Source organism: Stegostoma tigrinum, chromosome 10 (genome assembly GCF_030684315.1).
Source record: "Stegostoma tigrinum isolate sSteTig4 chromosome 10, sSteTig4.hap1, whole genome shotgun sequence".
NCBI lineage: Eukaryota > Metazoa > Chordata > Chondrichthyes > Orectolobiformes > Stegostomatidae > Stegostoma > Stegostoma tigrinum.
Window position 1 is genome coordinate 81,323,093 of NC_081363.1, and position 22,534 is coordinate 81,345,626.

The window sequence follows — 22,534 nt, forward strand, 5'->3', positions numbered from 1 at the left end:
TGTCTAATGGCCTAAGCAAATCTTCTTCGTCCAGCTCAAGGAAGACCTTGAATAACAGTAAGACAGAAGAAGCTTTCCAAAGACTCCTGAAGGCTTTCCTCAAGGAATATAACATAGATGTAACCACACAGGAGACTCTCATTCGAAGAAAACTAACTTGGAAGAACATGTTCTTCCAGAACACCCGTCAGCAAGAAGCAGCATGTAAAAGGAATTGGAGAGATTAATGCTAACAATTTCGAGGCTAAGGACCACTTCCACCTACCAGAGACACCTACCAAATGAGAGGCTTTAGGATTAGGGACACCAACCATGCAAGATCCCAGAGACCACACAAGACCAGTGACACAAAAATTCCTAGGCAGGCAATCAGACTTGTTAGCAAGCGATTATGGATGACACACTATTTTGCTGTTTGTTGGTGGTGAGGGGAGTGAATGTTGAAGTTAACAAGTTTAGGGGAACCTGGAGGCAGGTTACTTGTATCAGAATACCAATCTGCTCTTGTAAGCACAATATGACTGATCAGCTGGATAAAATGTTGATGGTGGTGAATTCAGTAATGTTAATATCATCAAATGTCAAAGGAGAAACATTAAATTCTCTCTTGTTGGAGATGATCATTGCCTGTTGAGTGGCACAAGTATTACTTGTCAGTTATCAGTCCCGGTCTTGCTGCATGTGGACATGCTGCTTCAGTACCTGAGAAGTTTTCAAATACGTATTGAATATTACACAAGCATCAGGGAACAACTTCGGTTCCAACTTTTAAATGGAGGGAAGGTCATTCACCAGGCAACTGATGACGGTTGGGTCTGGGGCATTATTCCAAGGAACTAGAGCTCTTGACATTCACTAGTGTCCCTACCTTAGAGTCAGGAGACAAGGGTTCAAGTCACAACTGTTCCAGAGGTGTAAAGAAACATCACTGAACAAGTTGATTGGTAAACATTTACCCCAAAGAACCGCTGCAGCCATGCCCTGGGACTGAGATAACTGACCATCAATAACCACAGCCATCATGCTTTATGTTCAGTATGACAACAAATAGTTAAAAGTTTTTCCCCATAATTCCCATTGGCTCCAATTTTGTTTGGGCTTCTTGATGTGACACTTAATCAAATGCAGCTTGATATCGAGCGCAGTCAGTCTCACCTCGCCTGTAGAGAAAACACTTCTGTCAATGTTTGAACCAAGGTTCAAGTGAGATTGTGAGCTGAATGGCCCTTGCAGATTCCAAACTGAGTAAGCGTAAGCCAATATTGCTGAGCAAATACCGCTTCATCGCACTCGAGGGCCTCTTCAATTACTCTGCTGGTAATTGCATGGACCAATCATGTGGGAATTAACTCGGAAGGATTTGCCCTGCTATTTATTGAAGGGACATACCTGGCAAATTTCCTAGTTTTCTGGCTACACTGGAGTAAGGGTGCAGCTAATTCTGGAGCACAGGTTTCAGTATTATTGATGAAATATTGTCATAGCCATAGCTTTTTCAGTGTCTAGTGCCTTCAGCCAGTTCTTGACATCATGTGTACTGAATCAAATTAACGAAAGTCTGGTATAACTGAAACGGGGGGCCTCAGGAGGAAGACAAGATGGATTATCTAATCGGTGATGCAGAGTAATACCGCAAATGTTTCAACTCTGTCTAATGCAAAAATGTGCTCGATTATCCCATTGATATTTGTGGAGCCTCTCCAGAGTTAACTGTCCACACCATTTGCATCTGAATGTGCAGTGTTGCAGACCTTAAATCTGATTATTTGGTTGTGGGATCGCTTAACCCTTTCTATTTAATGCTGCTTTTAATGTTTTGTATGCAAGTAGCCCTGTGTTGTAGCTTCACCAGGTTAACATCTCATTTTCAGGCATGCTTGAAGCTGCTCTTGACATGCCCTTCTGCACTCTGTTTTTCCATCCCCACCCTTGTCTGCCTTCCGGAGAGACCACTCTCTCCGTGACTCCCTTGTCCGCTCCACACTCCCCTCCCACCCCACCACACCCGGCACTTTCCCCTGCAACCGCAGGAAGTGCTACACTTGCCCCCACACCTCCTCCTTCTCCCCCATCCCAGGTCCCAAGATGACCTTCCATATCGAGCAGATGTTCACCTGCACATCTGCCAATGTGGTATATTGTATCCATTGTACCCAGTGTGGCTTCCTCTACATTGGGGAAACCAAGCGGAGGCTTGGGGACTGCTTTGCAGAACACCTCGCTCGGTTCGCAACAAACAACTGCACCTCCCAGTCATGAACCATTTCAACTTCCCCTCCCATTCCTCAGACGACATGTCCTTCATGGGCCTCCTGCTGTGCCACAATTATGCCACCTGAAGGTTGCAACTCATATTCCGCTTGGGAACCCTGCAGCCCAACGGTATCAATGTGGACGTCACAAGCTTCAAAATCTCCCCTTCCCCCACTGCATCCCAAAACCAACCGAGCTCGCCCCTCTCCCTACTGCATCACTAAACCAGCCCAGCTCGTCCCCTCCCCCAACTGCATCCCAAAACCAGCCCAGCCTGTCTCTGCATCCCTAACCTGTTCTTTCTCTCACCCATCCCTTCCTCCCACCTCAAGCCGCACCTCCATTTCCTACCTACCACCTCATCCCGCCTCCTTGACCTGTCCATCTTCCCTGGACTGACCTATCCCCTCCCTACCTCCTCACCTATCTTGTTTTCTCTCCATCTTCGGTCTTCCTCCCCCTCTCTCCCTATTTATTCCAGTTCCCTCTCCCCATCCCCCTCTCTGATGAAGGGTCTAGGCCCGAAACGTCAGCTTTTGTGCTCCTGAGATGCTGCTTGGCCTGCTGTGTTCATCCAGCTCCACACTTTGTTATCTTGCACTCTGCACTGAACCAGGTTTGGTCTTCCAGCTTGGTGATAAAGGTAAAGTGAGAAATGTGCTGGGCCATAAGGTTACCAATTGTGGTTGAATACAACTCCTTTACTTTGACAGGCCTCAAAGATGCCAATTTCTGACTGTTTGAAACATTGTTTGAACATAATGGAGTGTATTGTCCATTTAAAAGGTCGCATAATTGGAGGAGGCTACAGAAAAAGGGAGCGTCGTGGCCGTGGAGGAACGCTAACAACAGAGTTCAAAGTCTAAGCTCAAGGTCTGCCAAGCACACAGCTTGGAATTTGGTAAGAGTTAAGATACAGAAAGAGATTTGGGTGGGTTCAAGTTTGCAAAAGGTAAGAGTGGAGACATCAATGGTCAACTTCATATTGTTTTATTGGCTCAGAAACTATAGCAGTTGAGGAGCCATTTAGTCCTTTGTGTTTGTATCCCACCTAACAGCTTTGATATCAACACTAATTCCTGCCCTTCCTGGTGCAGTTAGGAATTGTAGATCTGTGTGGTAAGAATGTTATCAGCAAAGAATAGTTCAACCTAGGTTTGCACAACGAGCAAAGTTGCCTCATCAAACAGCAGCAGGCTGCAAAGTGCCTGTATGGCTCTATTTGGATCATTAAACTTCACAGGGGTGGAGAACAAGGTCTGCTTGGTTCAAATCCCCTAATGCCATAAATAACATTTTGAAGTCAACATGACTCAGTTTGCTGTTGAATTTGCTATAAGTTAATGCGGAATTGTAGTGATGAGAAAATAAATACTTGCACTCCTACTGCATTATCTTGGCCCAAGATGTTACAAAGTGGCATGGGTAGATGGTGACATAGTGGTAATTTCACTAAACTAGTAATCCAGAGGCCCAAACTAATACACTGAGGACTCACTAAGGGTCTTCAAACCCCACCAAGGCAGAGGTATGGTTGCAATTCTGAGAAGGTTCCTTTTATCAAAGAAGTCAAAGGTCATCCTAAATAGTGAATCAAAGTCATGTTCCAGGAAGATATTTGGTCCCAGTCAAGTGCCTAGTAGGACATCATTGATATGAATGGACGTAATCCTTTGATCTGATGAGTTTACAACAGACAGGGGGAAAAACAGCAGAGATCACCAGGTTGATTTATTTTTGTTCAAAAGAAAGTTTCACCCTCGTAGAAAGGTTTCAGTTTATGAAGTCTCCGAGCTGAAATCAGCTTGTAATACAAGTTTTCAAGTTATTAGAACTGAAAAGTGGCCATCAGAATGGGAAAAAATGTTTGTGCTAGCACACTTAGAACGGAGTTATCAGATTGTCTCAGCAGTCAATAAATGAGAATTGAAAACAGTCAGTTAAGTAGAAATTAAAATGTTGAGATTGAAGTGATAGTTTGCTGGGACTGAGTATCTGTAAATTGCCCAGTAGGTTGAAACTCAGTTTACACAGATCTCAATATACATCAAAACAATCTTCATTTTATTTCTTTCTTCTTCTTTAGTGAAATAAAATTGTGTTCTTTTGTTAAAAGGACATTTGCAGCCTTGTGTACATGTTCAGTGATTGACCACAATGGTGATCAGTTGCAAAACTAATTTTCAAAATTTAAACTTATGATCTATCAAATCAGCTTTCACCCTGGGATCTACCATCAGGCTGGATGATAATTTTTTTGTGTTTGAATTGTTGCATAAGCTGCAAAGCAACTGAATTTCATTCATACCACATGTGACACTCTGAGTTGTCTCGTCATGCTAACAATTACATCAAAACATTGACATTTCATGTCAAACTTTCCCTGAAGCAAACAGCCTAATGGATCTTTACACAATTATGATAAGGGGTGCCTTTTTGAGATTAGCCTTTTCCCAGTAAAGCATTATGGCAGTTCTCCAAATGTTTGTGTATTCCTCAGCACATTGTCCTGAACCTTGGAATATGCCCCTGTGTAATGCTCAGTCAGGAACAGCTCTTCATACAGGAAGACTAACATATTTCAGGCAGACCAAAGAGTTGTTTTCACAAAATTGATGACCTTCCAGCAGCAACTGATATTTATCTCATCCCTGGGAACAACCCATGGTGCACAGAGTTTTATGTCATGAAACTGAATCAGAATGAATCTCAACAGAAGCCACTGCAACTCTTTTCACATGTGTTTTACAAAGGCACATTGCATAAGGGGGTAGTCAACAGTCTCCTAACCACCTCAGTTGCCTCAAGGGCAAAATGTCAGTTGATGGCTAAGAATCAGTCAACCAAAACGAGACTTTACCTGTTCAACTGCATAGCAGTGCCCTGTCACTTCACCTACTTAATAGGGCAGAAGGACCTACATTTTAACTTCTTCAGTTTTCTGCCCAAAGTCACTAAACAATGCCCCCCACAAGGTAGGACAAACAGTCATAGTTCAAATACACACCAGCCATAAGAAAGAGATCAGACTCCGCGCTGGCACCAATTTGATTTCTGATCCACAACAGCCAACCACCCAATTAATCACATCCCCACCCTGCTTTTTCATTCACCTTGTAACTCCAGAGCTACAGATAGTGATGACAAAGGTTCCATTTCCCATCTTCCCATGGCTGACCAGGAATCTCTACATCATTTACCACCTGCTTTGACCTGCATGTGTGTGGAGAAAGAATTTACAGGTTAATACTAATCCTGTTTCACTGCGTTATGAACATACTTTCAGTGATCAAATCCTGGAATGGGATCCCGAGCTTCCAGTTCAGAAGCACATAGGTTACCTGCCAGGCCACATCAGCTCCTTACGGTCAAACCTCATCCAAATGACAGCACCTCCAACTATACAGTTCATCCTCAGGACTATTCAAAATTGTCATTTAAGATTTTATGCTCATCTCTGGAGTGGAGCTTAAACATAAGAACATAAGACCCTGCAGCAGGAGTATTCATCTGGCCCATGGAGCCTGCTCCACCATTTAATAAGATCATGGCTAATCTTTTCGTGGAGTCTGCTCAATTTACCTGCCTGCTCACCATAACCCTTAATTCCTCTACTGTTCAAAAATCTATCTTTGCCTTAAAAAACTCACAACGTTCAAACTCTGTGATAGGAGTGCTGCTCACTGAGCCACGGCTGGTCCCATAACTTTACAGCATGTGAGCCTCATGAGGGTTTTACTCAACGCTGACCATTTCTGAGGAATGCCAGCGATTTTGTTACATGCTGCCATACTTATTTGGAGTCTGATAAGTACTTGTTGTATCAACATCACCAGGGCTCTGGGGTGTGAGTGGGGTCTGCACTACTCTGTGAGCCACCCTGACCACACAGGCTTTATGGTGGGGTAATTCTGCCTATCAGTGTGTTTCAAAAGAAAAGAAAGGTGAGGGAATGAGTGAGGAATAAAATTAAGAATAATTTCATCTGGGTCAACCTCAAGAAGCACACGATCAGCACAGACTGGGCAGCCTTCCTCTGTGTCTGAAACCACAGAGACTGGCTTTCCGTGTGGTCCAAGATAAACAGTCGTTTGACAAGAACTGTGGGCTCTAAGGCTTTGCCATCTCAATGTTGAGTTTCTAGAACAACAGTCTGAATTTACTGAAAAGTCTGAAAGGAAGGTGAGAGGGAGAAATGCACTGAAAATCCACTTTCACAACAAGCAATGAGGTTAGGTCACAGGATTAAAAGCACACCATCAAAAGCAAAAACAGAGATGCTATTTAAATTGGCTGCAAATTGGTAAATTCAAGTTCTTAGCAATTCAAAGACCATGAAAGGGCACAAAGTTCTTGTGTGTAAGTTTACTCTATGATCTTCCACTGGCTGTTGCCATGACTGCACTCCAACACGGTAGTATTTCATTCAATTCCCCAGATTCTTCCAAACAAAAACTTGCACTTGTACAGTACTTTTAATGTCGTTAAACATCCAACGCTGCTTCGCGGGGCATCAAAGCAAAACCTGAATCCCAGTGACATAAAAATTTATTCAGACAAATGTCTGAGTAATTCCAAAGTTTAGGACCAAAGGGACAGCAATGATAAATTGGGAATTATAATTGGGATTGGTGGACAGCAGTTACCTCAGAGGCCTGTTCAGCTGAAAAAGGCTACAGAAATAGGGAGAGGCAAAGCCAAAGAGTCATTGAGTCATACAAGACTGAGGTGCCGGATTGGAAACAAATCCAGGACCGTGAGTGTAGGGGTGATGGATGAGCAGTGCTTGGTACAAGTTGTGGCCCAGCTGGCAGAATTTTAGATGAGTTCAAGTTTAGACAAGGTGGGAGGCCAGCAAAGAGAATCTTGGAACAGTCAAATCGAGATAAAACCCATAAGCTGCCAAGGAATAATGAACGACTGATTCTTGCAACAAAATTATAGAAAAGAGAGAGGTAGAAACATACTTGCCATTGGTTGCACTAGGATGAAAGTATAACAAAAAGATAACAAAGTGTGGAGCTGGATGAACACAGCAGGCCAAGCAGCATCTCAGGAGCACAAAAGCTGACGTTTCGGGCCTGGATCCTTCATCAGATGAAGTGTCCAGGCCCGAAACGTCAGCTTTTGTGCTCCTGAGATGCTGCTTGGCCTGCTGTGTTCATCCAGCTCCACACTTTGTTATCTTGGATTCTCCAGCATCTGCAGTTCCCATTATCTCTATAACAAAAAGATAGTTCAGTTAAACATTCCCCACCCCCCTAAGTGGTTATACTCTCCTTCAGCGAAGCAATGTCACTCCAACTGTAGCCTGTTGATGAGAAAGGTAGAGCAAAGATTTACTCCCACTATTGATTTTCATTCCTCTTTGTTCAAAATCCTTCTGTGTTCCACCTCACGCTAACACAGAGCTGTGATAAGGTTCAGTGAGGTATTAGTTAGCATGTAAAAGGGGGCATAAACAAAATGCAAATAACGTGACTGTCAACAAACCAGCACTCCTTTCAACACTTGAAGCTTGGCAAAACATTGCTGCTTCCCAGCCTCTTTCAGACCTTGCAAAGATATTTTCTCACTACGGTCACACTATGCAATGTGCTTCCTTCCAGTATCTCCACACTTGTTATATTGAGGACCAATCTATTATATTCCGGAGGTGAAGCATAAAACCAAGAGGAATGAGAGAATCCATAACCCCAACTTGCAAACTAAGGTACGACACAGCAACACAGATTGTGTAGAAATTATTCAAACTCTAGGCTTGCGAAATGCAGCGATTAAATTTCTGTTGAGAAAATGGCTGCACTTAAAAACACTGAATTTAATAAATTTATAGCAGTGAAAATGCAGTGGATGCAAAGTCTTTGAACATATATTTTAAAAGAAGACATAGATAGATTCTTGATAAGCGAGTTGCGGGGCGATGAGAAGCTCTCACAGGAACGTGGGGTATCAGATCAATCTTGATTTTATTGAATGGTAGAGCAGACTTAAGGGACTGAATGGCCTACTCTTGCTCCTAGATTGCATGTTCGCGTTGTTTCAAACTATATAAAAGATGGCAAATTATTTCAATGTGAATTGCTTCTATTTACTAGAATGGTAGTACTTACTTACAATGCCAATACCAAATTGAACATACATCAGGGCAAAGGAATAGGCATCACTGCACAAGTTAACTAACAGGGGAGACAGTGGCCCGAAACGTCAGCTTTAGTGCTCCTAAGATGCTGCTTGGCCTGCTGTGTTCATCCAGCTTCACACTTTGTTATCGAGGCTCATCACACTGTCTACTCTAACGAGTTTTGGCTGGGCAGCAGACCTCTTTCGCACTGCCCAGGACCCAGTCACTCAAATGTCCTGGCCAGAGAACAGCAACATATGGTCAAGGTCCCCTTTTCTCCTTATGATGCACTTCTCAATCCCATTCTTGACTAGAATAGGCTCACATGATGATAATCAGGAGCAGCACAATAAAGATACATACACGGCAACATTCTATATAAGCCATTTGTCCATGTATGGATACAGATGAAAACTCTACAAACATTGACAAATGGTTCCCAGTTAAGCAACACCTTGATTGTAAAAAAAAAGTCTTAATCTCAAATTCCTCTGTAACCTCGTCCCTCCCTGTCCCAATCTCTTCCTGTCCCCATAACATTCTGAGATATCTGCACTCCTCCAATTTGAGTGCACCCGATTTTAAATCATTCCAACGTTGACATCCATGTCTTCATTTGCAAAGGCCCAAAAGCCAGAATTCCTTCACCAAGAACCTTTTTTTTCTTCTAAAGATGTTCTCTAAAAGCTACTTTTTCCCAGCTTAGATATCCTTAAGTACTACACTGTCATGTTTTGTTTGAATACGTTCCTCTGAGGCACCTTTTCAGATTTTGTTCACTTAAAGCCACCAAATCTGAGTCGGGGGAAGGGAAAGTGAAAGAGACAGGGAGTACGGAGTTAAATGGAAAGACAAGCAACAGGATAGCATGTGTACAGGTGGATTTAAGCTCGAGGCAGACTAGGAATACAGTAAAAAGGAAGGATAGCTGAAGAGATCTTGGGATTTCCAACCTCTCTAATAATGATAAGAAAGTTAGCATTAAGGCATTTTATCTAAATGCTCATAGTATTCGCAACAAAGTAGATGAATTAACAGCACAAATCCTCCTGAATGATTATGATGTGGTAGGCATCACAGAGCATTGGTTGCAGGGAGTTTAGGACTAGCAGTTAAACATCCAAGGATTCACAACATATCGAAAAGACAGGGAGGTGGGCAGGGGGGTGGGGTTGCCTTGTTAGTTAAGAATGGAATTAAATCTACGTCACTGAATGACATAGGGTCAGAAGATGTGGAGTCTGTGTGGATGGAATCGAGGAACCACAAAGGCAAAAACACTATAATGGGAGTTATGTACAGACCTCCTAACAGTGATCAGGACCAGGGGCACAAGATGCACCAAGAAATAGATAGGGCATGTCAGAAAGGCTAAGGTCACGGTGATCATGGGGGATTTCAATATGCAGGTGGATTGGGTGAATAATGTTGCCGGTGGATCCAAAGAAAGGGAATTCATGGAATGTTTGCAGGATGGCTTTTTGGAACAGCTTGTGATGGAGCCCACAAGGGAGCGGGCTATTCTGGACTTAGTGCTATGTAATGAGCCAGACTTTATAAAAGGCCTTAAAGTAAGGGAACACTTAGGAGGCAGCGATTATAATATAGTAGAGGTCAGTTTGCAGTTTGAAAGAGAGAAGGCAAAATCAGATGTAATGGTGTTACAGTTAAATAAAGGTAATTACAGGGGCATGAGAGAGGAATTGACGAAAATCAACTGGAAGCAGAGCCTAGTGGAGAAGACAGTAGACCAACAATGGCAGGAGTTTCTAGGTGTAATTGAGGACACAGTACAGATGTTCATCCCAAAGAAAAGAAAGATAATCCGGGGTGGGATTAGACAGCCATGGCTGACAAAGGAAGTCAGGAAATATGTCAAAGAAAAAGAGACAGCCTATAAAGTGGCCAAGAGCACTGGGAAATCAGAAGATTGGGAAGGCTACAAAAACAGACAGAGGATAACAAAGAGAGCAATAAGGAAGGAGAGCATTGAATATGAAGATAGGCTAGCTAGTAATAGTTAGTAATAGCTAGTAATATTAGAAATGATAGTAAAAGCTTCTTTCAATACATAAGAAACAAACGAGAGGCAAAAGTAGATATTGGGCTACACCAAATTGATGCTGGAAGGCTAGTGACGGGAGATAAGGAAATAGCTGAAGAACTTAATAAGTACTTTGCGTCAGTCTTCACAGTGGAAGACATGAGTAGTATGCCAACAATTAGGGAGAGCCAGGGGGCAGAGTTGAGTATGTTACGCATTACAAAAGAGAAAGTGCTAGAAAAGCTAAAGGATGGGCTACATCCTACAGTTCTGAGGGAGGTGGCTGAGGAAATAGTGGAGGCTTGATCATGATCTTTCAAAAGTCACTGGAGTCAGGGAAAGTCCCAGATGATTGGAAAATTGCTGTTGTAACCCCCTTGTTTAAGAAAGGATCAAGGCAAAAGATGGAAAATTATAGGCCGATTAGCCTAACCTTGGTAGCTGGTAAAATTCTAGAATCCATTGTCAAGGATGAGATTTCTAAATTCTTGGAAGTGCAGGGTCAGATTAGAACAAGTCAGCATGGATTTAGTTAGGGGAGGTCATGCCTGACAAACCTGTTAGAATTCTTTGAAGAGGTAACAAGTATGTTAGACCAGGGAAACCCATGAGATGTTATCTATCTAGACTTCCAAAAGGCCTTTGATAAGGTGCCTCATGGGAGGCTGCCGAGTAAGGTGAGGGCCCATGGAGTTCGAGGTGAGCTCCTGGCTTGGATTGAGGATTGGCTGTCTGACAGAAGGCAGAGAGTTGGGATAAAAGGCTCTTTTTCAGAATGGCAACCGGTGACGAGTGGTGTCCTGCAGGGTTCGGTGTTGGGGCCGCAGCTGTTTACTTTATATATTAATGATCTGGATGAAGGGACTGGGGGCATTCTGGCGAAGTTTGCCGATGATACGAAGATAGGTGGACAGGCAGGTAGTACTGAGGAGGTGGGGAAGCTGCAGAAAGATTTAGACAGTGTAAGACAGCGGTCCAGGAAATGGCTGATGAAATTCAATTTGAGTAAACGTGACGTTTTGCACTTTGGAAAAAAGAATACAGGCATGGACTATTTTCTAAATGGTGAGAAAATTCGCAAAGCAGAAGTACAAAGGGATCTGGGAGTGTTGGTCCAGGATTCTCTCAAGGTTAACTTGCAGGTAGTGTCTGTGATTAAGAAGCGAATGTAATGTTGTCGTTTATCTCAAGAGGGTTGGAATATAAAAGCAGCGACGTGCTTCTGAAGCTTTATAAAGATCTAGTTAGGCCCCATCTAGAATACTGTGTCCAATTTTGGGCCCCACACTCAGGAAGGACATACTAGACCTGGAGCGTGTCCAGCGGAGATTCACACGGATGTTTCCTGGAATGGTAGGTTTAACATATGATGAACGGTGAAGGATCCTGGAATTGTACTCATTAGAGTTTAGAAGGTTGAGGGGAGATCTAATAGAAACTTACAAGATAATGTATGGTTTAGAAGGGGCGGACGCTGGGAACTTGTTTCCGTTAGGCGGGGAGACTAGGACCCGTGGGCACAGCCTTAAAATTAGAGGGGGTAAATGTAAAACTGAAATGAGACGACATTTCGTCAGCCAGAGAGTCGTGGGCTTGTGGAATTCATTGCCACGGAGTGCAGTGGAGGCCAGGACGTTGGATGCCTTCAAGGCAGAGATCGACAAATTCTTGATCTCAGAAGGAATCAAGGGCTACGGGGAGAGTGCAGGAAAGTGGAGTTGAAATGCCCATCAGCCACGATTTAAATGGTGGAGTGGACTTGATGGGCCGAATGGCCTTACTTCCACTCCTATGTCTTATGGTCTTAAATACACACAGGTTATGTTGATGATCCAAAGTGATGAAGAATGCAAGATCTAAACAGTCAACGAGTACAGAACAAGGACATTCAGCCCATGACCCGTGCACTGGTTCTTTGCAAGAGACATTTCCTTTCCCTGTCTCTCCTGCTGCTTCCACACAACCCTGCAAATCTTTCGTTTTCAATCAGAAATCCAGTCCAACCTCTTTCAGAGTGATACATATAACATTGCTCAGCTTTTCCTGAAACACAAGCTTTGTAATGCTTACTGAAACAAATATAACTCGTGAATAAGTAACTGTGAACAAACAGTTGTATTTCACATTGCATGCAATTTATTGAGTAGATGTTGATGATAGCACAATGATCCAACTGTGGAGGCAATTTTTTTTGGTAGGACTGAGCACTGCACAAGTTGGTGCACAACTTTTAAATGGTCACAAGACAGGAGGAGCACAGTTTAAACTCTAGTTTGCAACTCAGCCCCTTTATGAAGGGTGTGGGTGCAATGCATTGATTTGTTACTGTCTGCCTCATTTACTGGTCACAAAAGTAGAAGTTGCTAGAAAAGCTCAACAGGACTGGTAGCATTTGTGAAGAAAAAAAAAATCAGAGTTAATGTTTCAGGTCTGGTGACCCATTTACTGGTCAAATGGCCTCCCTAGGAGTGTTTGCTTGATGACAGCATTCAAGTGCATGACTTTACTTTCTCTAGCATATTTGTCCTGAAAATCAGAATAATACTGGACAGGAGGAGGAATTTGGACTTTTGTTTTTATCAAATATTTGGTGCCAGTACTATCTATTTCTTTGACTCCTTTGTTCATTGTCTGTATCGGGGAAAATATTTTCTTTTGCAGTATATAACCAATTTTCTTTTACGAGTTAGCATAAAAGCAGCCTCATAGAATCACAGATCATAGAATCCCTACAGTGGGGAAACAGGCCCTTCAGCCCACAGCCAACAAGTTCACACCAACCGTCAGAGCCATCCCCCTTTAACCCACCTAATCTACACATCCCTGAACACTACAGGCAATTTAACATGGCCAATCCACCTAGCCTGCGCATCTCTGGACTGTGGGAGGAAACCGGAGCACCTGCAGAAAACCGACGCAGACACAGGGAGAATGCACAAACTCCACACAGACAGCTGCCCAAGGGTGAAACTGAACCCGGGGGATCTCTGGTGCTGTGAGGTAGCAATGCTAACCACTGAGCCACCGTGCTGCCTAACCTTTTTTTATTCCTGATAATAAATGTGCATTAAAAACTTATCTTCCCCAGTTCTTTTGCCAAGTATCTTAAATATGTCCCCTCCAGTTATTAATTCACCTCCTTGTTTTACTCTATCAAACCCCTCCATGATTTTGTGCATAATTAAGTCTTCTTTTAAACATCCCTGCTACAAACAATACAATCTTAGTTTCTCTAATATGCCGACATAAATGAAGGCTTGCATTCCTTGAAATACAGCCTAATAGGAGATGTCCTGGAGGTCTGGCAGATAGTAACAGCCCGAGTGCTGCTGGAAAGATTGAAAATGCCGAACATAAATCAGGCAGGCAAATAATGCTTGGATAGTCTAATGCCTCTAAACTAACCTGTTGCAATGGATAGGCTAGGTTTGATCCACATTTGTTCTTCAAGAAAATCCATCTGATAAATGAAGAGGTTTCAAATGATTATATCATGGGCAATACACCAGCCCTGGATCTCTGTGCATCACTTTATTGACTCAATGCAACAGGTGAGGTGCCAGAAGACTGGAAGATGGCTAATGTGATGCTATTGTTTAAGGAAGGCTGTAAGGAAATGCTAAGGAACTATAGACTGGTGAGCCTTACATCAGTGATGGGTAAGTTGTTGGAGGGGATTGTGATTTATACACTTTTGGAAAAGCAGGACAGATTAGGGATAGTCAACATGGCTCTGAGTGTGGGAAATCACATCTCACCAACTTGGCTGAGTTTTCTGAAGAAGTGACAAAGAAGATTGAGAAGGCAGAGCAGTAAGCATTGCCTATATGGAATTCAGCAAAGCAGTCAAATAGATTCCATACAGTAAGTTAGGTCATCTGTCCTTGGGCCTCTACTGTTTGTAATTTTTATTAATGACTTGGACGAGGGAATTGAAGGATGGGTCAGCAAGTTTGCAGACGACACAAAGGTCGGAGGTGTCGTTGACAGTGTAGAGGGCTGTTGTAGGCTGCAGCGGGACATTGACAGGATGCAGAGATGGGCTGAGAGGTGGCAGATGGAGTTCAACCTGGATAAATGCGAGGTGATGCATTTCGGAAGGTCGAATTTGAAAGCTTAGTACAGGATTAAGGATAGGATTCTTGGCAGTGTGGAGGAACAGAGGGATCTTGGTGTGCAGATACATAGATCCCTTAAAATGGCCACCCAAGTGGACAGGGTTGTTAAGAAAGCATATGGTGTTTTGGCTTTCATTAACAGGGGGATTGAGTTTAAGAGTCGTGAGATCTTGTTGCAGCTCTATAAAACTTTGGTTAGACCGCACTTGGAATACTGCGTCCAGTTCTGGGCGCCCTATTATAGGAAAGATGTGGATGCTTTGGAGAAGGTTCAGAGGAGGTTTACCAGGATGCTGCCTGGACTGGAGGGCTTATCTTATGAAGAGAGGTTGACTGAGCTCGGTCTCTTTTCATTGGAGAAAAGGAGGAGGAGAGGGGACCTAATTGAGGTATACAAGATAATGAGAGGCATAGATAGAGTTGATAGCCAGAGACTATTTCCCAGGGCAGAAATGGCTAGCACGAGGGGTCATAGTTTTAAGCTGGTTGGTGGAAAGTATCGAGGGGATGTCAGAGGCAGGTTCTTTACGCAGAGAGTTGTGAGAGCATGGAATGCGTTGCCAGCAGCAGTTGTGGAAGCAAGGTCATTGGGGTCATTTAAGAGACTGCTGGACATGTATATGGTCACAGAAATTTGAGGGTGCATACATGAGGATCAATGGTCGGCACAACATCGTGGGCTGAAGGGCCTGTTCTGTGCTGTACTGTTCTATGTTCTATGTTCTATATGGAATCCTGACGAGACAGCCAATTGGATGCAAATTGGTTTGAAGGGAGGAGACAGAGGGTATTGGTAGAGGGTTGCTTTTCAGACTAGAGGCCTATAACAAGAGGTGTTCCAAAAGGAACGGTGCTGGGACCACTGCTTTTCGTCATTTATATAAATGATTTGGATGCAAATATAGAAGATATGGCTAGTATGTTTGCAGATTATACCAAAATAGGTGGTGAAGTGGACAGTTAAGGAGGTTATCTCAAAGTACAACAGAACTTTGATTAGATAAACCAATGGGCCAAGGATTAGCAGTTGGAGTTTAATTTAGGTAAAGGTGAGGTGTTGCATTTTGGTAAGATGAGCAAGGACACGGCTTACACAGTTAGTGGGAGAGGCCTGGGGAGTGCTGCTGAACAAAGGGACCTAGGGGTACAGGTGCATAGTTCCTTGCAGGTGGAGTTGGTGTAAGATAAGATAACAAAGGCGGCTTTTGGTATGCCTGCCTTCATTAATCATTGTATTAAATACTGGAGTTAGGTCACCATGTTGTGGTTTTCCAGGACATTGGTGAAGCCACTTTTCATATATTGTGTACAATTCTGGTCGCCCTGCTAAAGGAAGGATGTCGTTAAACTTGAGAGGGTGCAGAAAAAATTTACAAAGATGCTGTCAGGGCTGGAGAGTTTGAGTTGTAGGGAGAGACTGAATAGGCTGGAGCTATTTTGGAATGTTGGAGACTGAAAGCTGACCTTATAGAGGTTTATAAAAGTCATGAGAGGCATGGATAGGGAGAATAGCCTAGGTCTTTTTCCTGGGTTGGAGAGTCCAAGACTAGAGGGCATAAGTTTAAAGTGAAAGGGGAAAGATTTAAAAAGGACCTAAGAGGTAACCTTTTCAAGCAGAAAGTGGTGCGTGTATGGTACGAGCTACCAGAGAACACAGTGGAGGCGGGTACAGCATTACAACATTTAAAAAGGCATCTGGATGATTGTATGAATAGGAAGAGTTTAGACAGATATGGGCCAAATGGTGGCAAATGGGATGAGGTCAGAATGGGATGTCTGGTCGGCACTGATGAGTTAGACCGAAGGTTCTGTTTCTGCATGTATGACTATGTGGATGTGGCTGCTGAGGCCAGCATTTATTACTTACCCATAATTTTTCATTTGTTAACAGAATGAGGATATTGCTGCCTAGGTGCATTTACTGCTCATCTGTAACTGCATGGAAAAGTGGTAGTGAGCTGCCTTCTTGAACCACTGTAATTCTTGAGGTAAAGGACACCCACAGCCTTATAAGGAAAGAAACACTAGGATTTTAGCCCAGTGACAGAGAACAGTAGCAATATAATTCCAAGACCGGATTTGGGTGGCTTCAAGGCGGGGACACAGACATCTGTGCTCCCACGCATCTGCTATCTTTATCCTTCAAAGTGACCGAGGTCATGAGTTCGGAAAGTGTTTTGCTACAGCGCATCTTGTAGTTAGCATACACTGGAGATAACGTCGGTGGTGACAGGAGTGAGTGCTGATGGTGGTAGATGGATACCTCCAAGCAGGCTGCTTCACCCTGGATAGTGTTGAATTCCTTGAAAGTTGTTGTCGTTGCACTTATCCTGGCAAATGGGAAGTATTCCATTGTATTCTGTAATTGTGCCTAGTAGATTATGAATGGGCAACGGGGAGACATAAGGCAAGTTACTGCAGCAGCGCCCCTAGACTCTATAGCCACTGTATTTATATGATAACTGCAGTTCAGCTTCTGATCGATACAAATTCCCCGGATGTTGACATTATGGGATTCAGCAAGGGCAATACTATTAAATGTCAAGGTGGGATAATTAGAGTCTCTTTTGATGGAGATAGCCATTGCCTAGCACTTCTACAGCGTGAATTCAGCATGCCACCTATCAGCACGAGCCTGAATACTGGCCACACCTTGTTGCATTTCAATAAAAGGTGCTGTAGTATTGGGAGGAGTTGTGAATAAGGAAGCAGCTGAAGATAATTGGATTTACAGCATCACATACAACAGAGCTCCTGAAGCGATGTCCCAGGACTGAAATGATTGACTTCCAAAATCCACGACCATCTTCATTTGGACTCGGTACAGGTTCTTCCACAGAAGTCATTTCTCCCTGATTTCAATTACCATCAGTCTTGCTGGGGTTCCTTGATAACTCACTCGAGTAAATGCTGCCTTGATAGGGGTTAGGCTATTTAGGACTGATAGGAGGAGAAGTTTCTTCACCCAGAGAGAGGTAAGCCTGTGAAATTTCCTGCCATAGAAAGCGGTTGAGACAAAAGTACAATGTTTCCGAAAGGAGTTAGGTCTAGTTCTTAGGGCTAAAAGAATCAAAAGGTTCTGGGGTGAAAGCAAGAACAAGATACTAGATGATAAGTCGTGATCATTTTGAATGACAGAGTAAGCTCAAAGGGTTGAATGGCCTACTTCTTTATCACTTTGTTGATAATCAAGTGTAGACTGATGGTGGCAGTAATTAGTTTGATTGGGTTTGCAGACAGGAGGTGCCTTGGGTAATTTTCCAAACACCAGTCTTTCCACTATACAGTGCCTTCAGAGTTTCAGGTGGAGGGAATCAACTTGGCTGAGGACTGGTATTTGTGATGCTAGGGAACTCAGGTGGACAATGAGATAGATGTGGCACCTCGGGTTCAAGATAGTTGGAAATGCTTAAAACTGGTGTTTCAAACTTATGTGCAGGGCTTCTTCTCAACATTGACAATGGGGATATTAGTGGAGCCTTCTATTGCTGTTCACAACTGGGTATGGAACAACTGCAGAGCTGAGGTTTACTCTGATGATTATAGAATCCCTTGTCTATCACTGCCTTCCTATACTTGGCATGCATGTAGTCCTGGGTTTTAACATCACCAGACTGATTTTTTAAGTATGTTTAATGATTTTCCTGGCATGCCCTTCTCTCTTCATTCAGTGTGCCACCTACCAGCTCATCATGTCAATTGCTGCCTTGATTAAAGGGCATAGACTCTCAGTTTACATCTGAAATTCACATCTGGTGAGCAGTTTATTGCTGAGTGAGTGCTGCTTAATAGTCAACAACACGTTCCATCACATTGCTGATGATGGGATGATAATTAGATGAATCAGTCACATTCTGAATTTTGTAAAAATGGGCATTTTCTACACTGCCAGCCAATTACCAATGTTATAGCTGTCCTTGAACAGCTTAGCTAAGAACATGAAAACAAAAATGCTGGAGATCACAGTGGGTCAGACTGCATCCATAGAGAGTGAGGAAGCTAATGTTGAGTCCACGTGGCTCTTCATCTGATCTCCAGCATTGTTATTTTTAGTACAGATTCCAGCAACTGCAGTAATTTGCTCCTACCTTGGTTAAGGACATGACGAGTTCTGGTGCAGGTCTTCAGTACTATTGCCAGCATGATGTATTGGGGTGGCGGGGGGGAGAATAGCGTTTGCTGTAAGCAACAGTTAAATGCACTGGATAATGGTCACATGGAGTGACTTGATTTTTTTTCAGTTCACATTTATATACTCGACAGTACGTGGGTGTCACTGGCTAGGTCAGCATTTATTACCCAATTTCAATTGCCTTTGAGAAGATGTGGCAATTGCCTTGCATCTGGTCCAGATACCTGGCTATTTTGGAAAGCATTTAAAAAGTCAGCCATAATGTTGTGGGTCTTGAGTCATATATATCACATGCAAGGAAGGTAAATTTTGTTTGAATTCAATTCAGCATTTACTGATGGCCTACAGTACCCCATGGTTTACTCTGCAGTGAGCTGCAACAAATATTAATTATATCATTTGGCATAATGGTATTATGACAACATGGTGAAAAGATTCTTCAGCGTAAATATGACTTAACATCACACTGCCTTCTGAAAATTAACTCCCACTAGTGCTAATCATGGGCATTTGCATCCGATTCAAGTAGATTGGTGAGAGTGAGGTTAAGTTGGGTGAACACTCAATGTTTCCTGCATCACCTACCACTGGTCCTGTGTGGCAGATTTATCTTTTAGAACACAGCCAACATGTTCAGTAATAATGCTATCAAGCCAAGCTTTGAGATTAAAACTGAAGCTTTCCCACCCGCTGTGCATTCTGTGCTCGTCAGCCTGTGTTTCTTCCAAGCCATGCTACAAATCCACAGACAAATCAACCCACAGATTACATTGACATGGAGCACAAAATTACTACCATTGGGAAATTGATCTGCCTCTTGTATCTTTATTATTCCATATTGTACAGTTTTACATAGTATTTACAGCTCAGAAACAGGCCATTTTGTCCAACAAATCAATATCAGTTCATCAACTTCTCCCAAGTTGCTTCATTTGCCCCACCAATATAAGCTTCTACCCTTTTCACCCTCATACACTAAATCTACATTCCCCTTAAATGTATCTATGCTGCTCATAGCTTGAGTGTGATTGCTGTCAAACCTAAAAGGATTTGCTCTGCAAAGAGTCAACACTTGACAACTCTGAAATGAGCTCCACCTCACACACTGCTTGTATCTGTGGAGTTCGCCATATTTAGCATGTCATTACTCAGTCCTACAGGTTTATTTGAAAACACCAGCTTTCCGAGCTCAGCTCCTTCCTCAGGCATGGTGTGAGAGAGAGCGTGTAAGACACAGAATTTATAAGTAAGAACCCTAAAACTGGCCACCTCTTGCTGAATCTTAATCAGCTGCAAGGGAGACTACTGACTGAAATGCAAAATTCATATTCCTTTCAAGTCATTGTGCCTAGACAATTAAACGTTTTAACAACGTATACAAGAGGTGATGTCTCAGGCCGCATTCAGGCATTTTAGGTGTCAAGCCTTGCTTAGAATCTATTTTTTTTAAACGGGGGTCAGGTTTTTTTTTGAGCAAAACAGAATATAATCTGCAACTCCACAAACATCTTGGATGACGTAATTCGTGTGTGTGTGTGGAAAGAGAGAATGTGTGTGTAAGAGAGAGGGTATGCGTGAGTGGGAGAGCAAGAGTGCGAGTGTGCTCAGGCATGCTTGTGTATTGGCGTATGGAGTGAGTTGGAGTCACCTGTAGTGTGACACAAACCCAAGATCGTGATTCAGGCTATCCTCATGGGCATGGAACTTAGCTATCAGTCTCCGCTCAGCAATTTTGCATTGTTGTGAATCTCAAAGTCCACGTTGGAGGACATCTATCCAAAGATCAGAGGCTGAGTGTCCTTGACCGCTGAAGTGTTCCCCCACTGCGAGGAAACACTCCTGTCCAGTGATTATTGTGCAGTATCCATTCATCCATTGTCATAGCGTCTACATGGTTTCGCCAATAAACTATGCCTCGGGGCATCCTTGCCTGCATTGTATCAGACAGACACTATTGGCTGAGTCACATGAGTATCTGCCATGTACACGGTGGGTGGTGTTTCCACTTGTAACTGTAGTATCCATGTTGATGATCTGGCATGTATTGCAGAGTTTGTCACAGCAGGGTTGTGTGGTGTTGTGGTCGATGCCATCCTGAAGGCTGGGTAATTTGCTGCGAACAATAATCTGTTTAAGGTTTGGCAGTTGTTTAAAGGCGAGAAGTGGAGGCATTAAGGAAGACCGTGATAAGTTACTCATCGTCATTGATAATTGTGTTGAAAGCTGGGAAGAACATGATGTAGTTTCTCTGGTCCAGGGAAATACTTGACAACAATATTGGTCATATCTCATGGCAATCTTCTGAGGAGGTCAACACTTTCTCTTGCTGTGGCACGATGGAATTGGCGATCAATGCGTTCAGTATCGTATCCTGTATATAGGAGGACACTCTTCAACACCTTCAGGTGTCCATCGCTTTCCCCTTCATCTCAGCAGGTCTTGTGTACATGTAGGGCTTATCCATAGTGGATGGCATTTTTATATGTTTAGGCTGGAAGATAGAGAAGAGCAGCATTGTGAGGTTATCCATGGGCTTGTAGTACAGCAAAGTACTGAGGTACCTGTACTTCATGGAGATGCATGTGTTCAAGAGTGAGACTAATTCTAAAGAGTAGCCCATGGTAAGTCTGATGGTGGGATAAAACTTTTTGATATCACTATGTCGTTGTTTAAGTGATTCGTCGCTACGAGACCAAAGGAAGAAAATATCATCAATGTATCTGGTGTATTGCGTTAGTTGGAAATCCTATGTAGCAAAGAAGTTTTGTTCAAGCTTGTGCATGAAAATGTTGGCAAACTGGAGTGCAAATTTGGTCCCCATGGCTGTCTCAAGTGTCTGAAATAAAGAACCGGTTGTCAAAGGGATACACAACAACGCAAAATTGCTCGGCAGAGGCTGATAGCCAGGTTCCATACTCATGAGAATGGGTTCATGATCGTGGGTTCATGTCACACTACAGGTGACCCTGCTACACTGTAAACTCCTACACACAAACTCACACACTTGCACAGATATATGCACACACACACACACACACACACAAATTACTTCATCCAAGATGTTTGTATAATTGCAGATGCATTTTGTTTTGCTCAAAAAAATAAAACCTGACCCCAGGTTAAAACATTGACAGATTCTAAGCAAGACCTCACACCTCAAATGTATTGTCTAATCTAAGATGTCGCTTTATCCCAGGGCAATAACTTGAAAGGAGTCTGGATTTTGCATTTCAATCAGTAGTCTTTTTCCTAACTGGTTAAAGATTCAATGAGAGGTGACCAGTTTTAGGATTGTCACTTTCTGCTTATAAATTCTGTGTCTAATATCCTCTCTCTCTCATGCTACACCTGAGGAAGGAGCTGAGCACCAAAAGCTTGCATTTTCAAACAAGCCTGTTGGACTATAACCTGGTGTTGTGCAATTTTTGACTTTGTCCACCCCAGTTCAGCACAGGCATTTCCACATCCTCACTCAAACCAGTAATCTCCAGAAGACTAACACTCACTCAGAATCCCAAAGGCTTTTTGTTACTTCACTGCGATAATAAAGGATAGTGAGGTTCTCACCCACCCTTGGTAAAATTCAAAGATGGTGGCACAGTAGGACACTACAGCTGGAGCTCATCCACTCCATCTGTTTCGTTTTCTTTTTTGCTCTTTTGAGTTTTATTCCCCCCTCTCTTATTTCTTCTCAGTGACACCCTGAACGCTTGGCCTCAGCAGGGGACCAGCATAATACCACAAGCCCATGCTGAGGTTAAGGTGATTCCAGAGCTGTCTCCTGGCCTTGAGGTGAAGCCTGGCACAGACTGGGTGCAAGGTGCATGGACTGGGAAGGAAGGACTGATGTCCTGAACTTTTTA

The 22,534-nt window shown here is 43.1% G+C and overlaps 1 protein-coding gene and 1 long non-coding RNA gene across 5 annotated transcripts in view; one reads left to right on the top strand and one right to left on the bottom strand.

The window, feature by feature from the left end:
• The window catches only part of rad51b (RAD51 paralog B), a 521,470-nt gene that overhangs the window by 378,201 nt on the left and 120,735 nt on the right, over positions 1-22,534 (bottom strand). The window lies entirely within an intron of this gene.
• On the top strand, positions 1,153-7,968 carry LOC125455933 (uncharacterized). The gene is made up of 3 exons (XR_007248351.1): positions 1,153-1,245; positions 3,040-3,154; positions 7,863-7,968. It is a non-coding gene; the product is annotated as an uncharacterized LOC125455933 (long non-coding RNA).